Source organism: Brassica oleracea, chromosome C2, assembly GCF_000695525.1.
Source record: "Brassica oleracea var. oleracea cultivar TO1000 chromosome C2, BOL, whole genome shotgun sequence".
Classification (NCBI taxonomy): domain Eukaryota; kingdom Viridiplantae; phylum Streptophyta; class Magnoliopsida; order Brassicales; family Brassicaceae; genus Brassica; species Brassica oleracea.
In genome coordinates, this window is record NC_027749.1 from 16,333,996 (window position 1) to 16,349,738 (window position 15,743).

The 15,743-nt window shown below is 34.7% G+C and overlaps 1 long non-coding RNA gene and 1 pseudogene across 2 annotated transcripts; one reads left to right on the forward strand and one right to left on the reverse strand.

Moving 5' to 3' along the window:
- Window positions 1-1,351: 1,351 nt before the first annotated feature.
- On the reverse strand, window positions 1,352-3,131 carry LOC106326439. Of its 2 annotated transcripts, XR_001267238.1 has the most exons (5): window positions 3,088-3,131; window positions 2,496-2,614; window positions 2,325-2,392; window positions 2,135-2,238; window positions 1,352-1,739 (listed from the first exon to the last, which is right to left on the reverse strand). It is a non-coding gene; the product is annotated as an uncharacterized LOC106326439 (long non-coding RNA). The 2 variants fall into 2 exon arrangements; XR_001267237.1 differs by lacking the exon at window positions 3,088-3,131 and having other exon boundaries at window positions 2,496-2,733.
- A 4,470-nt stretch (window positions 3,132-7,601) lies between these two features.
- LOC106323563 lies at window positions 7,602-9,071 on the forward strand (annotated as a pseudogene).
- Window positions 9,072-15,743: the final 6,672 nt, after the last annotated feature.

Genomic DNA, 15,743 nt, shown 5'->3' on the forward strand with positions numbered 1-15,743 from the left:
TCATTCTTCTTTTTCTTCTTCCATTCCTTTGTAGCTTCTTCTAAGCTATTCTTCTTATTCTTCTTTTGTAGTATTTAATCAAAGGTTCAATCTCAACAAAAAGAGAAGGATGAGTCGAAGAATAGAAATCAGCGTTAAAATTTGATTAAACATCTTTATAGAGAAAATGACTAGGATAGCACTAAAAAAGTTTTTGTCACAAATAGTCTCTAAAAATAAAAATGACAAAAATAACACTTAATATTTTATCAAAAGAGATAAATATACACTTATACCTCAATAGTAAATTAAGTTAGACATTAGAGTTTAGAATTAAGGGGTGAGATTTAAGATTTAGGGTTTAGGGTTTAGGGTTTAGGATTTAGAGTTTAGGGGTGGAGTTTAAGGTTTAGGGTTTAGAGTTAAGGGGTGGGGTTTAGGATTTAGGGTTTAGGGTTCATGATTTATGATTTAGGGTTTAGGGTTTAGAGTTTAGGGTTTAGGGTTTAGAGTTTAGGTTTTAGGGTTTAGAGTTTGGGATAAGATTTCAAATTTTGAAAAATAATAAAAAAAAATTCAAAAGATAAAATGCTATTTTAGATGCTATTTTGGAGATTTGCCCATCTTTATATGCCCCATGTTATACAAAAATGTTTATATGCCCCATGTTCAAACAATCCTGGTTCCGCCCCTGATTCTGAGTGGATTTAACTTCGATACTCTTACGTGATTTTGAATCCAAGCCTTTGCTCGCCATGTTCGTTGTGCAGAGAGAAGGGACTGCATCTCTCACACTCTCTCCAGGTATTAGGGCTTATGAGGTTTTAGTGAATAGACTTTGCGCGCTTCCAAGTCGATAAGTTCCAATTTGTTGCGAAGCGTACCAAAAACATTTTAATTTCAAATTAAAATTTATCAGAGAAATTAGTGAGTAAAATCGTAATTTCATTAATTACTTGCCGATTTGTGTAAATTCAAGTTCCCTGTAGATCTCGCTCTAGCTCCACAAATAAATGATCTGATCTGATCCGTGTACGCTTCTTTCTTCTTTGCAATAATTAGATAGTGATTGCTCCAACTGAACCAAAATGCTCACACGTTACATTGTAGCCTGACCAAAATGCTCACACGTTACATTGTAGCCTGTACCATCATCAGTCTGGGATCCCTCAAGAGAACATGATACTTGTAAACTGAGCATTTGCATAAAAATGCCATCGCTACTCATTCATCTGTGCATTTGTAGGGTGTAGACTTGTTCATATGCTAAGCCAAAGCAGATTGGGTCGTCTTCAGTTTTGAAAGAAAAAATAAAGAGTCTGTTATTACAATTTTTATTTATTTATTTATGATGATAAACAAACCCCAAATATCATTGATCAGAGTCACGGGGCGGAATCTTGATATTTCGCTGAGAAACTAACCGTTTTTAGCGGAATCACATGCGATAACCCAATCTATATAGAGGTAGAATTCTCGATGATAAACAAACCACAAACGTTAAAAACATAAAAAATTAAGAAACTTCCATATGTTTATTCTCAAACTGCAACATTATGGAGGGATTAAGCTCTCGTTCTCTGAACCACCAAACTGCCAGATTGTCAATGGCACCAAACAGAAAAATCGTAAACGTAACCACAGGGTAGAGGATCATCATAAAAAGTAGCACCACCACTTGGACCACGGAACCCCCTTCCTCCAAATCCACTTCCTCTTTCAGTAGCGAAATTCACCCTAATTCTTCGACCATGAAGGTGCTGTGTTTCAGAAAACAAAAACAATAAATGGCCTATTGACAGACAACACGAAGCAAAGAAGAATCACAAATAAGCATTGTCTGAAAACAGTGATTTATTTTAGAACTAACTATAAATAGAATGACATTGCTCTCCGTTCAGCCATTCATTAACGAATGATTATTATTATTTCAGGCTAGATGATGATGATACCAATCCTACCTATGTTGCCAATGTGTAAAGGCCAAAAAAAAAAACTTAATTGTTTTAGAAACATGCATTGTCCAGAAACAACCGAGTTAAAAAAAAAAAGAAGTCAAATTAATATCCAGAACAAGACAATGAATGAATGACAAAGGAATAAGCCAGATGATGACATCTTAGAATTAAAAGAGGCTGGAACATTTGTGTGTTACCTGTCTATCCAACTGCATGGCATTAGTAGCCTCCTGGTTAGAAGTAAATGTCACGAAAGCAAAACCCCTCGATCTACCAGTTTCACGGTCCACAATAATTTTGGCTGTAACCGTTCAGAAGAAAAAAAGGAGGTCATAACTCCAAAGGCTAGAGTTTTACAATAACTTAAAAAGCGAGATAGCAAACTACCATCAACAACTTGTCCATATTTTCTAAAAGCTTCTCTCAAGCCAAACTATCAGTGCTGTACGAGATACCTACATCGACAACTCTGAGACCAACAAGCAGAGAGAAACAATCCAAAAAAAAAAAGAAAAAAGAGAATACTTTCTCCCACAACCGAGATAGAGTTATAGTCACCTCCAACAAAGATTTTTGAAGAAGAGATGCTCTGTAGAATCGAGTTAGAGACAGTGACATAATTGCTAGTCTGCCTAAATATCCTTCCAACTTTACTTAAGAAAGCCATGTTGTGTATCCTGGAAGCAAAGAAAATTCACTACAGTGATTAAAACCAAAATACAGATATTTTTTTTGAAAATATTAACCAAAATACAGATATTGATTTCAGAAAAAAAGGCAGAATCGATGAAACAAGCGGAAGACCCATGCATCAATTCAATCGTAAATACAAGTAATAAAAATGCAGCCTTTCATAAAAATAAACAACACGAAAGATACAAACTTTACACCGTGACAAAAAATACAAGTAATAAAAATGCAGCCTTTCATAAAAATAAACAACACGAAAGATACAAACTTTACATCGTGACAAAAAATAGAAGTAATAAAAATGCAGCCTTTCATAAAAATAAACAACACGAATGATACAAACTTTACACCGTGACAAAAAATTGAACCCAAGGTCAAACTCACTAAACCCAGCAAACAGAGAACAATCTATCAGCGAACGAAACATCAGAAAGAGAAGCATGGACGAGACTAAACTCACTCTCTAGGGTTTAACGGAGAACGATCTCTCTCTTTCAATTCTCGCCGGCAGAGAAGGGGGCTTATGTCAATGATGTTCGATCATCCTGTCTGTCCGTTCATTAAATACGAGGTAATCTTAACCGTTGATTTGGATTCTTTCGCTAATCTTGACCGAATGGTTAACCGTATCTAAACCGACACCGGGTTTAAATAATATCATTATTGTGGAAAAATAGTTAACGCGTGCCCTTTTGAATTTTTTTAAAGTTAGTGTCTCTTTCTTGCTTGCGTTGTCCTTTCGAAATATATTGACTAAAACTACTTTAACACCCGCACGAGATGAATCTTATACATAAAACTAATTTTTATCTATTATTATTTATTTGTATCTATTTATGTATTATGTATATAATTAAATTAGAGTAAAACATAAATCAAAACAATACATCTTGTTTAATTATGATACTTTTTTGGTAAATAAATCAAAACAATCATTTTATTTATTTTATATGGTATGTAACTAAATTTCAATGACATAGATATATATATATAGTATATTTTAATATAAATATTTATTATTGTGAATTCATACTAATATGATAAAAACAAAATTTCTAATGTATGATATTTTGAATGCAAATTTCAAAAAAAAAAAAAAAATTAAGGTTTCAATACTTTTTCAATACAAATTTTAAAATTATCATATTTAAGTATTTTTCTATCTTATATAGTTTAATTTTAAACTATATTAATATATAATATGAATTTCTAGTAGATGAGACTTAATATTCATACGATTTATGCTCATTTGTATCTTGTTATTACCAAAAAAAAGTTAAACCATTGATCACAAAATTTTAGTGTGAGACATTTAATGTTTTTAGTAATTTATAGTCGTTTTAAAAATTTAAAATATAACATATAAGAAAAAAATTAATTTGTTTATTATATGATTAATGTGGTTGTTTAATATCTTTTAATAATATAAAATTAAACACAAAAGAGCTAAGATACAAAAATTATTATCAAATATTTAGTATTCATAATCATTGATTGTCATATATACGTTAACCATATTAGCCAATCCCATAGCTTTTATTTAAGGAAAGTGCGATATATTCTTTTGTACATTATTTATCAATTTAATACTTAGTTTAATAAAAAGTATATTATAAGTTAAGATAGACTAACATATTTCTCTAAGAATTCTGAATTTCATTCTCATTCATTCTCATGTGACACGTGGCTACAAAACAATATTGTAACGTATATTTTCAAAGATGCCAGTTAATGATTTTATCTTCTGTATTGTCTGAATCTAATAAATGTCTCGTCTTTTTGTCTTCATCGATCATTGTTACACTACAGATTGAAAAGTTTGTCAAGATCTTTCATTTCTGGAACCATGGAAACGTCACAACAGCAAAGCTTTCTCAACCCAACGACAAACTTGGCAAAAGACCCAATCCCTTCGACTATCTTCGTCTTCTTCTTCTTCCTCTTCTTCCATAGAAGCAGAACCAAGACCTGATGATCAATCTCCTCCAACACAAATCATGGAGAGATCCACAAATTAATAACTCAACTCAACCTCTCTTCAGCATCACATGGGAAACGACAGCTTCACTGAAATAGATTATTTCCAATCAGGTGAGCTCACTTTTCCTCAACCTCCTTCTCCGAGAACTCCTCATCTACCTTGAAACAAACCAAGGAGGGAGGAGGAGTGGTGGAGGAGGCCAAAACTCTGGTGGATATAGGCAAGAAAGCAGCTGAAACAGGCAAAGCGTACCGCACCAAATAACGATGAACAACAAAAAGCTGTAGCAAGTATTAGAGATGTTATCATGGCTAATGAAGCTGCTAACAAAGAAAACAACAAAATCAATAAACTAGATCGTTCGGTCTTGGTCTTTCGCTTCTCAAGTGTAAATAACAAAAACAAGAAACACTTTGTGATCAATGATCATCTATGTCTTATCTTCATGTCTTAACACAGGTTCTTTGTTGTTGTTTATTGTGTAGTCGGGAATGCAGATAAGAGCGGCTTACAAGGCTCGACACCACAAAAGAAACCGAAAGCAGAAGCTGATCCTGGCTGTAATCGCTACCCTATCTGGTTATCTTGCTTCCCTTGCTGCACAACTTCGTATGTCTAACTGAAAGATCTTTCTGAGGGAGTTGAGCTTGATAAAGTGTTTTTCTTCTTCTTGGCATCATAGAAGAAGTCAGTTGATTCAATCTCCAAGACTCCTTTGGGTTTCTTTGGATTCAATAACTATTTCCGTAAACCTGGGTAACTGTTTGTAGTAAGAATGATGTAAAAGTCAATGACAAACAATGGATACACTGTGGTACTTCAAGAGGGATAACCAATGAAGCAATTTAACCAAAGAGCTCTCGTGGAGAGTTGGACGTTTCAGGTAATGGAGATGTCCATTCTTGAAAGCTATGGAGGCTACCTGTGAAATCGGTGAAGAGTACATATCAACTCCAATCTGATTGATCCAGTACTCTTTATTCCTTATATGGGTCTCGGGTGAAGTTTAAAGTGTAAGTACTCGTGTTCATTCCTAAACATGTATGCATGCACCTGAATTTGTATCAAATGGCCATATTACCAAGTTTTACTGATTCGGGAAAAATATTAAATCCTACCTGTAGATTATGCGCATGATCTCTTTTGACCAAATCTCTGGGGGCTTACCTCACCACATAATCCGTAATGTAGATGAAATAGGAATCTATTGTGAGCTCTACGTATGTATGTTTAGATGTAACAGACTTATCATTAGTAGAAGGATAACAATTTTCCGGAAACACACAAACAATAAGAGGATCCGAGAATGGACCTGGATAGTATCTTGAGTTGGCATGATAACATCGTCTATTAAAAGGAGTTTAGGTGAGTCTGTCAAGTTTGATGTGCACATGAGAAGAGATGTGGCAAAATGACTGAATTAACAATGTTTTTTTTTCAACCATTTCCTGGACACATGTGCGCCCCCATACCCATACTTGAGAAGTTAAAAGTATCCACAACTTTATCCTCAAATCTCTTACCACCAGGCCCACTTGTCCTGCAAATATACAAAGGTAATTTAGTAACAAAGATAAAAGGAAATAACAGCCAAAAAAAAATCATCATTTTTCTGCAAACTGAGCCTAATGGTAATCAAAGAGAAACAAAGAAGCTAGATGATTATTTATGCAGTTATTAAATGAGATTATGTGCTCGAGCTCTTTTGTGCAGAGGATAAGACTCTAGATGTAGATTAAGATTATGGTAATATCCTGAGAAGAACCTATTGGCACTATAAGAAAGGAGAGAAGAATTGTGAGAACGTTACAAGTGAAAAAGCCAGTGATATTAAATCTTTGGACTTCATATGTTCTATTACGGTCAGCAAACTCCTTGTGACTCGCAACATTGGTTACTAGGTCAAGGATAACATCATGGAAACAGATAAGAACATCATCTTTGGATGATTAGATATCTGTTTCTATGAAGTCTGTTGCTCAGTGTTAGTTGGTATGACATTGGGACCTTTTCATTTGTGTTAGCCCTATTAACAACAACTTTGTCACCGTTGGTCCTATGCTTAAGTTTAGCGGTTATTCAAGCAGAGTTCAAAAGGTTTACCACTTTGCTCATTGAATGCTTAGATCAGGGAATTTATTTTAGCAACTTGTTTCTTATTAGTTGAATACTAGAATATATGAACAAAAACCATATATCAGTAGATATGTATGACCATTTCCTTGTTAAAATAATAATGATATACATATAGGTATGTATGACCATGTCCTTATCTTGTGGTATAACCTGTAAAAATCTTGGGAGAGACTTGAACATCAATATTTTACAATCGGTTTTTCATATTCTCTACAGTTTATTTGTTTACTAACAAAAGTCATTTGATAAGACTATAGTATAATAAAAGCTTTGTTGAAGTAAAAGATGCTGACCAACACACATATTATATTTATTCGGGGAGAGGTTCTGCGCAAGCGCGGAGTTGTCATGTATCGTTGTTGAAGGAGAAAGTGATGTTTATTTAGTTGTGTTTGAGTCGTTGTAGCTTAATTGCCGAATATTGTATATTTAGAGGCATTAGGTCGTGTTTTTCAGTGGGAGGTTTATTGTGTTGGTCTTGTGGACATTTTTTTGTGGGAAAAGCAATTGACATGGTGGGTGTGTTTCAGCTGGTATTTAGTAGCAGCAAATTTGCATAGTCCCAATAACTTAGGACATATTATTTGTTTTTTTCTGACTATGGGAATGGTCATTGTTGAAGTGTTTAAAATTGCATTCGGTGAGTTTAATGTTTTCGTGAACCGTAATGGATCAGAAAAACATATCAAAAAGATTTGCGTCATGTTGATCTCTCTGAAAATAAAATTGCTGAAAATTTTCCTCCATGGTTGTTTGCTAACAATTCAAAACTCAAAGTTCTGCTTCTACACAACAATTTTTTTGCTGGCTTTCAGTTACCTAAATCCGCTCATAATTTGCTTTTCTTGGATTTTTCAATGAATGGATCCAGTAATATATTTCCTCAGAACATTGGGTTGATATTTCCTCATTTACGATACATATCTCACAATAGTTTCCATGGAAAGCTACCAAGAAGTTTTATAAGGGGTTGTTATTCCACATTCATATTAAAGCTTTCACATAACAAACTAAGTGGATAGGTTTTTCCAGACCCAGTAAATTTTACTGTTATAAATACTTTGTCTGTGGATAACAATTTATTTATAGAAAAAATTAGACAAGGTTTGCAGAGTTTGAAATTCTTGCCAATGCTTGACATTTCGAACAACAATCTTACGGGTTTTATTCCAAGTTGGATTGGTGAATTTTGGAACTTACATGCACTTGTGCTTTCAAACAACTCGTTATAAGGTGAAATACCTATGTCACTGGTCAAAATATCACATCTTTGGCTACTGGACCTCTCTGCAAATATGTTATCAGGTGATATAATAAATTCTATATCATTGGTCGTGTTACTTCTGCAAGACAATAATTTCTCAAAGGATGTTCCAGACACATTGCTAGTGAATGTCAACATACTTGATCTGAGAAATAACAGATTGTCCGGGCATATTCCTGAATTTATCAATACCCAAAATATCAGTATTCTTCTTCTTAGGGGGAATAATTTTACAGGCCATATTCCTCATCAGTTGTGTGGTCTAAGCAATATTCACCTTTTGGATCTTGCTAACAATGGATTGAGTGGGCCTTCATGTCTTAGCAATATATCATTTGGTTCCGGGAAAGAGGACACATCAAATATTTATGATTTCAGCTTTTCGTACTCTAATGTTGTAGCCATCTTTAGTTCTTGGCTAGTAAAAAGAGAAAATAACGTCGGTGCATATTTTAAATCTTTGCTTGTGCAAGAAGTATTTAGTATGGGCTATTGGGAAAACGTCCAGACTAGAATTGAATTCCCTACAAAACACAGATCTATCCCAGAATGAGTTCAGCGGTGACATCCCAGAAGAGCTTGGAGGTCTTATGGAACTACATGCTCTCAAACTCTCTCATAACTATTTATCTGGGGTGATACCAAGATGTTTTTCAGGTCTGAAGACGGTAGAAAGTCTTGATTTTTTCTTCAACGGATTACATGGCGAGATACCACCACAACTCTCAGAGCTGAGCAATCTTGGGGTCTTCAAAGTCACATACAACAACTTATCAGGAGTCATTCCACAAGGAGGACATATAAGCACCTTTGATGCAAATAGCTACTTAGGCAATCCTTTTTTCTGTGGAAAACCAACCAACAAAAGCTGCAACAGTAATGAACCAGATAACGAAGTGGAAGATGATGAATACACAGTCAACATGGTATCCTTCTATCTGCAGCTTATGCAACAATACTTCTTGGAGTGCTTGCATCTCTTTCTTTTGATTCTCCTTGGAGCAGAGCCTGGTTCAACATGGTTGATGCTTTCCTCCACAAGGTGAGGAATTTGTTCAGGTAAATTAACTCCTTTGTGCTAAATCCCTTTTATCTGCTAGTTTCTTAATGTTTTCCCCATCTGTGGCTGTTTCCCACTATATCTTTAAGATAATATCACAAATCAAGAGCGTAATTTGTGTTTTGGCTCTTTGTGTACTAATGTCTATGTTTTGAATAATGTAATGCTTCAAACTTGGAGAAAAATCCCTTACTTTCTCATTCTACCAGAAGAGTTGTGTTTAGTTGATCTATCCAGCAATAGAAAATATCTCTGTTTTGTCTGTAGTTTCTTAAATTATTTGAGAGTAAAATCAACTGCAAGTCTGTCAGCAATCAAAATGCCAGCGATGTTGAATACTTGGACCTCATATGTAAATTTTATGTCTCTCGCTCTTTTGAAGTTATTAAATGAGTTTATATATGTAATATTACGTTTCTCGCTATTTTGGGTCCAATGTCCGTCCAGCACACACAGTAAGCAGAGATAACCGTATCAACGGCAATCATTCTGTAGGATGAACAATAAACACTTTTTATATCTATATCTGTAATTCTGTATGCTTCTCCCTACAAAACGCAAAAACTGATCCAAAGATCCAAACTTTTCTTTTTAGCTTGGAGTGAAAATAGAGTGAAGTATAAGCTTTAGACATTCAACTCTGAATTCTCATATAAATATGTTTGGATCAAATTCTCATATTTTTTGCTCATCAAAAATTAAATTAATAAGTTACAAAAAAATAATTAATTAGTTAATTCGTCGTGTGTCAACCAAAAAAAAAAGTTAATTCGTCGTGTTCAGTAAATTTCTGAAATTACCAAAATAATAGGTAGACCTATTTTATACCAAGCAATTCTTTGGAAAAAAAAATTGCAACACACAAAATCCTCTCGTCATCCCTTTTTCATTTTCGACGGCTACAATGTTTGTCTCCGCGTTTAGTCTCATCACTGTCATCGCGTACTCCATATTCTCTCTTTCATCCTAGTACATATTCGAGCCAACTTCTTCCATGCCCCTATACCCCATTGCTTTAATGAAATATGGAAACCAGATTTACCCCTTTTTATTTTTTTTGGAATTATTATTTTCTAAAATAAAAAAATAGTTTCATAATTTCAAAATTTCGAATTTTTTAAATTTCAAATTTCGGATACTACATTTTATCATATAGTTTTATTTAGTTGTACTTCGTACTACTAGGTAATACTGATGTTAGTTATATATACTTGGTTATACTGCGTTATACTGAGTACTACTGAGGTGTAGTTATACCGAGTTTTGCTATGTTATAGTGGTTATACTGAGTTATACTAGTTATAATGAGTTCTACTTGTAATAATGTGTACTACTAATGAGTTAGATATACCGAGTTATACTAATTATATTGAATTTTACTAGTTATACTTAGTCATATTTGTAATAATGTGTACTACTAATGCGTTAAGTATACATCATACAGTGTTACACTAGTTATACTGAGTACTACTAAAATCAGATCTGAAAATGAAATAAATAAAAACAGGAAAAATGCCTTAAAGAGAGAGAAGAAGAACCCTAAATCACAAAAATCCCAGAATCTTCTTTAACAACCCTAAATCGAAAACATACATAACAAAAAGAAATAGAATCCAGTCACTATCAGGGTTAGCCGCCGCATTTTCTAGAGAAAGAGAGAAGAATCGCCGGATCTGTTTAAGTTTTGGTGGTTTGAAGTTTACAGAGGAAAAAAAGTCGCAGAGAAAAATAGAGAAAAAGAAGAAGAAAAAAATAAAATGAAAGAGACTGTCGGTATCACATTACTAGAGATTAAGTTTAGGGGTAAATCAGTAATTATCTTAATTTTGATTTAAAAATAAATAAAAAAATATTAAAAATAGACTGGGTCTTTGCGAGATTACGCTTTCACATTTGGGGGTATGAGATGAGATGTTTCTACATATTCTTCGAAGTCTCGCCGGAGCTCTACCAAAGATACTTTCGACGCCCAATCGCTGCTTTCATCTCCGATCGAATGTCTAAAACGACCTAAATCGGCATCATTTGCATTTTGGCGGTAACATGACGAGTTAGTTAAACCCACATCAGCATTACCGTTGAGTGAGATTGGTCATTTGTTTGGCAGCGTTTAAAGGTCAGCATCTATCGTTGCCACCACTACAAGAAAACGTCTCATATATAGCATGAGGAAAACGCTATTGCAAGATATCACAGCGTTATTGCGAACGCTGTATCTTCCCCCGCAATTTTTTTTCGGGCACTTTAGATAGCGTTTAGCTTGTGCTATATTAAAATATTAGTTTGATGGCATTTTATTAATTGTGCAATTTGTATAACTTCTAATAGCAGATTATAATTGTTATTATATCATTATTAAAAAATTAGAAAAAAATAAAAAATACAAATAAATTTTTTAAAATGTTTTATATATCGAAATTGGTTACATATTTATGACTGGTATATCAAACTAAACCAAACTAAACCAATTTTTTCAAAAATAATAAGCCTACACCTAAAATTCTATACCTAAAATCATATCTTCTAGCGCCGCAACACACCACGACCGACGTCGTCACAACAAGTACTCCAACGTCACCGTCTTCCAATCACATAGAGGAGCTTGGACCTTTTCCACTCTAAACCTAATGTCTAACGATCCACTGCTTTTGCTACCTCCTCCTCCATCAAACTTATCTGCCTCTTGTCCCCCTTCATGTAACAAGAAAAAAAAAATCAAATTCAAAACACATAGAGAGAGATCAAACACTCTTTTAGATTTAAAAATAGGTCTCAAAGAGAATATACCTTCAAAGTCTTTTTGCATGTCTTCCAACATCTTCTGTCTCTTAGCACACAGCTAAAACAAGAGTTACGTAAGAACATGAAGATACAAAATATTTTTAATCAGCATCCTTGCCATTAAGTAGAAGCATCAACTAGCATCCAGAACAACGAAACAAACGGCAAAAGGTTAATACTTACAAGCCCTTTGGATGTAAAGTTGGACCAACAACAAGAGCATTCTGTCACACCCTTTTGGGTACTCTTAGAACCTGCAGAACTCATCAAGCAATTTTTAATAAACATTCAAATAAGAGAATAAACTAGTTTTGTTCATCTTTCATCAACATAAGCAAAACAGGTGATACGAACACAATACCTGGGAATGCAAGAGCATTTGAGGTTCCTGTCTGCTCATTGCTACGGCCAGGTTGACGTGGTGGCTGACTCACATAATCCACACCTCCGAAACCACCTTTCATCTGCACAAGAAAACATCTGAGAATCAATCCTAAGTTTCTTGGAAGCCTTGCACAAACTAGAAAGCCAACACAAAGAAATACACTTGAACAACATTTTGAAGCTCTAACAATAGTCCCCTCCCACAACTAAAGATCTGTGGGATTGTATATCACCAATGACTGAATCAATGTTCTAAAAAAAATTTAAAACTTTGTTTGGTCTAAACCATATATGTGGCTCGTTCCAAGCCTCTTCGTAGGAAGGAGCCTGCATCCAAGATGGGTTTGGAATGTGGATTTTAGGCCTGGGCATTTTAACCTAGACCCGAAGACCCGAACCGGAACCGATCCAAAAATACCCGACCCGGAACCGAACCGAAAATTTAAAAGTACCTTTTGGGTCTAAATTTTTTTTACCCGAAAGAACCGGAACCGAAAAGGAACCTACCCGAAAAGAACCGACCCGAATAGACCCGACTCGATAAGAACCGATTTGTACCCGACTTAAAAACATGTATATCTAAAACTATGATGTTTTTGTGTTCTATTTTATATATATTATTTTATGATTTAGTTGAAATGTCTTTTGTTAACAACATTTGTTATTATTGTTTAACATTTTTAAAGTAATATAAAGCTTTAAAATGTAAAATTTAGAGTTTTAAAATGTTTTATTTTAATTATTAATAGTTTCATTTTGAAGCTCTAACAATAGTCCCCTCCCACAACTAAAGATCTGTGGGATTGTATATCACCAATGACTGAATCAATGTTCTAAAAAAAATTTAAAACTTTGTTTGGTCTAAACCATATATGTGGCTCGTTCCAAGCCTCTTCGTAGGAAGGAGCCTGCATCCAAGATGGGTTTGGAATGTGGATTTTAGGCCTGGGCATTTTAACCTAGACCCGAAGACCCGAACCGGAACCGATCCAAAAATACCCGACCCGGAACCGAACCGAAAATTTAAAAGTACCTTTTGGGTCTAAATTTTTTTTACCCGAAAGAACCGGAACCGAAAAGGAACCTACCCGAAAAGAACCGACCCGAATAGACCCGACTCGATAAGAACCGATTTGTACCCGACTTAAAAACATGTATATCTAAAACTATGATGTTTTTGTGTTCTATTTTATATATATTATTTTATGATTTAGTTGAAATGTCTTTTGTTAACAACATTTGTTATTATTGTTTAACATTTTTAAAGTAATATAAAGCTTTAAAATGTAAAATTTAGAGTTTTAAAATGTTTTATTTTAATTATTAATAGTTTCATTTAAGTTGTTTTGTAAAATTTTAGATATATATGACAAATATTCAACTAAAGTTTATGGAATTGGGTATATCATGTCCTTTTCAGATCCTAAATACCGAACCCGACTCGGACCCGAAAAATTACGGGTATTTTATGGGTATTTTAATTATAGACCCGAACCGACCCGGACCCGAGAAGAACCGACCCGAACCCGAACCGAAAATTTCTAACTATTGGGTCTACATATTTAGGACCCGAAAAGACCCGGACCCGAAAGGAACCGGCCCGAACCCGACCCGAAGACCCGAACGCCCAGGCCAAGTGGATTTCATCTGTTTTTTGAAGAGGAAGCACCAGACCTACATAAAGATACAAACTTTAAGGACTTTTTTTAGATCTGTTGTTTAGTGAAATTGAATAGAGAGAGAGAGAGAGAGAGAGAAAACCTAAGGAGCAGACATGAGAGGAGATTGAGAGTGAGACGAGTGTTGGTTTCGGATTCGGCTGCAGAGGAGAGATAGGCGTTCTCAGGAGGAGTACAGATTCCGGAAGAACAAAGTGATGAGGAGTAGAGACAGATCGACGGCGGCAAACTCAGACTGTGACAATGGCGACAAACTCAGGCCGGTCTCTGTCTTCTTCTCTTGCAATCTCTCATCTCTCTCTGTCTCATCTCGCTTCTCTCTGTCGTCGTGTTTCAGAAGTCAAAAGGAGAGGACAAATTAAAACACAATCTCCACCTTTGTATTAAAAACAATTAAGGGTAGAGATTGCAATCCTTGTGTATTACTTTCAACCAATAGAAAATTTTCTTTTTTTATATGTAAATATTTAAAGAATAAAATGAGAGGGAAAATGAAATGAGGGTAAGAGAGAAAATCTATCATTTTTCGCCTCAGTAAAAATAGCGTTTTAATGTACAATGATATTATATATGTAGCTTTTTATAGCATCGAAGTAAAAAAACGCTATCTTAAATTATGAGTTATGTCAAATATAGCATTCTCGACTAGAAAGCTATTTTCTTATGATATTTTTACCCCATCGCCTTGTAGTGCACATAACCTTTTTTTTTGGGGTAAAGACTTACTCTTTTCGTTGCCATAATTTAGATAAGCATGTGGTGATGGTAAAGGTCAGGGATCTTTGGTTACTTGTTCGCTAGTAAGCATTTTCCCATAGTAAATGGCTTTGACCAAAAGTGAATGATGCAGTTAGCAAAAAAAAAAAAAAAAAAAGGGAAAGATGATGAAATATCAAAGGATTATGAATAATTTTCTACAAAGATCTCAAACAACTCAAAGTAAACGATGTTGATTATTGGACTATAAGTTGCTTTCAATAAATGAGACTTGGACTTTGTAAAACATAATACTTTTTTTTTTCTTGTTGATTGTGGTTGTGGTTGTTTTTCTTTATACGGAAAACATGAATACCAACTTAAACTAGAAATTTAGCAAAAAAAAAAAAAAAACTTAAACTAGAAGATGGTATCGCCTGGGATTATGGCAGATGGTGATTGTGGGAACCGAAATTCGCACTGTCGATTTCCGTTTAAATTAGGAAAATAGGAGAATTCTAATTTCCCAGAGGTCCCAGATATCTACTAATACCACACGCCAGACAATCAGAACACGAAACGAGAACAGTATTAAAATAAGAAATCGAAAAAGAGAGCAAGATAGTTCTTATTCCGAATATGCGTTTGAGCGTTTACAATAAGGTAAGTGTCTGGGCTACGAGAGCTGTCGGCGAGATTCCTAGTTCTAAAACCCTAAGACGGCAAAAACCTAATTGAGTCGCAGCTCGAACAACAAAAACGGAAAATTGCCTAAAATCGCTCGAAGTGCTAAGTTTGCTGTGAAAAAGTCCTCCCCCATGCCTCTCGCCTAGGACTCCTTATATATTGGCTCCAAGGTCGGTTTACGCTTTTCCCCTTCTGCCCTTAAGCCGCCATAGCATAAAAATGGAGATATTCCATTTTTTCCGATCTTCGTAATTATCTTCAAAATTTCGTATTTATCCGCGGAAACTTGACATTTATCTTTCCTCGCGAACCAAGCGTAAATCGTCATGCGGCGTACGGGCTGTTGGTTAAGAAATCCAATGTTGGTTAAGAAATCCAAAGTTGGGCCTCGAGTCATTTCTTAGGTCCTTTTGGGCCGTCTTCTGACTCGAAGCGTTTATTACGGCTT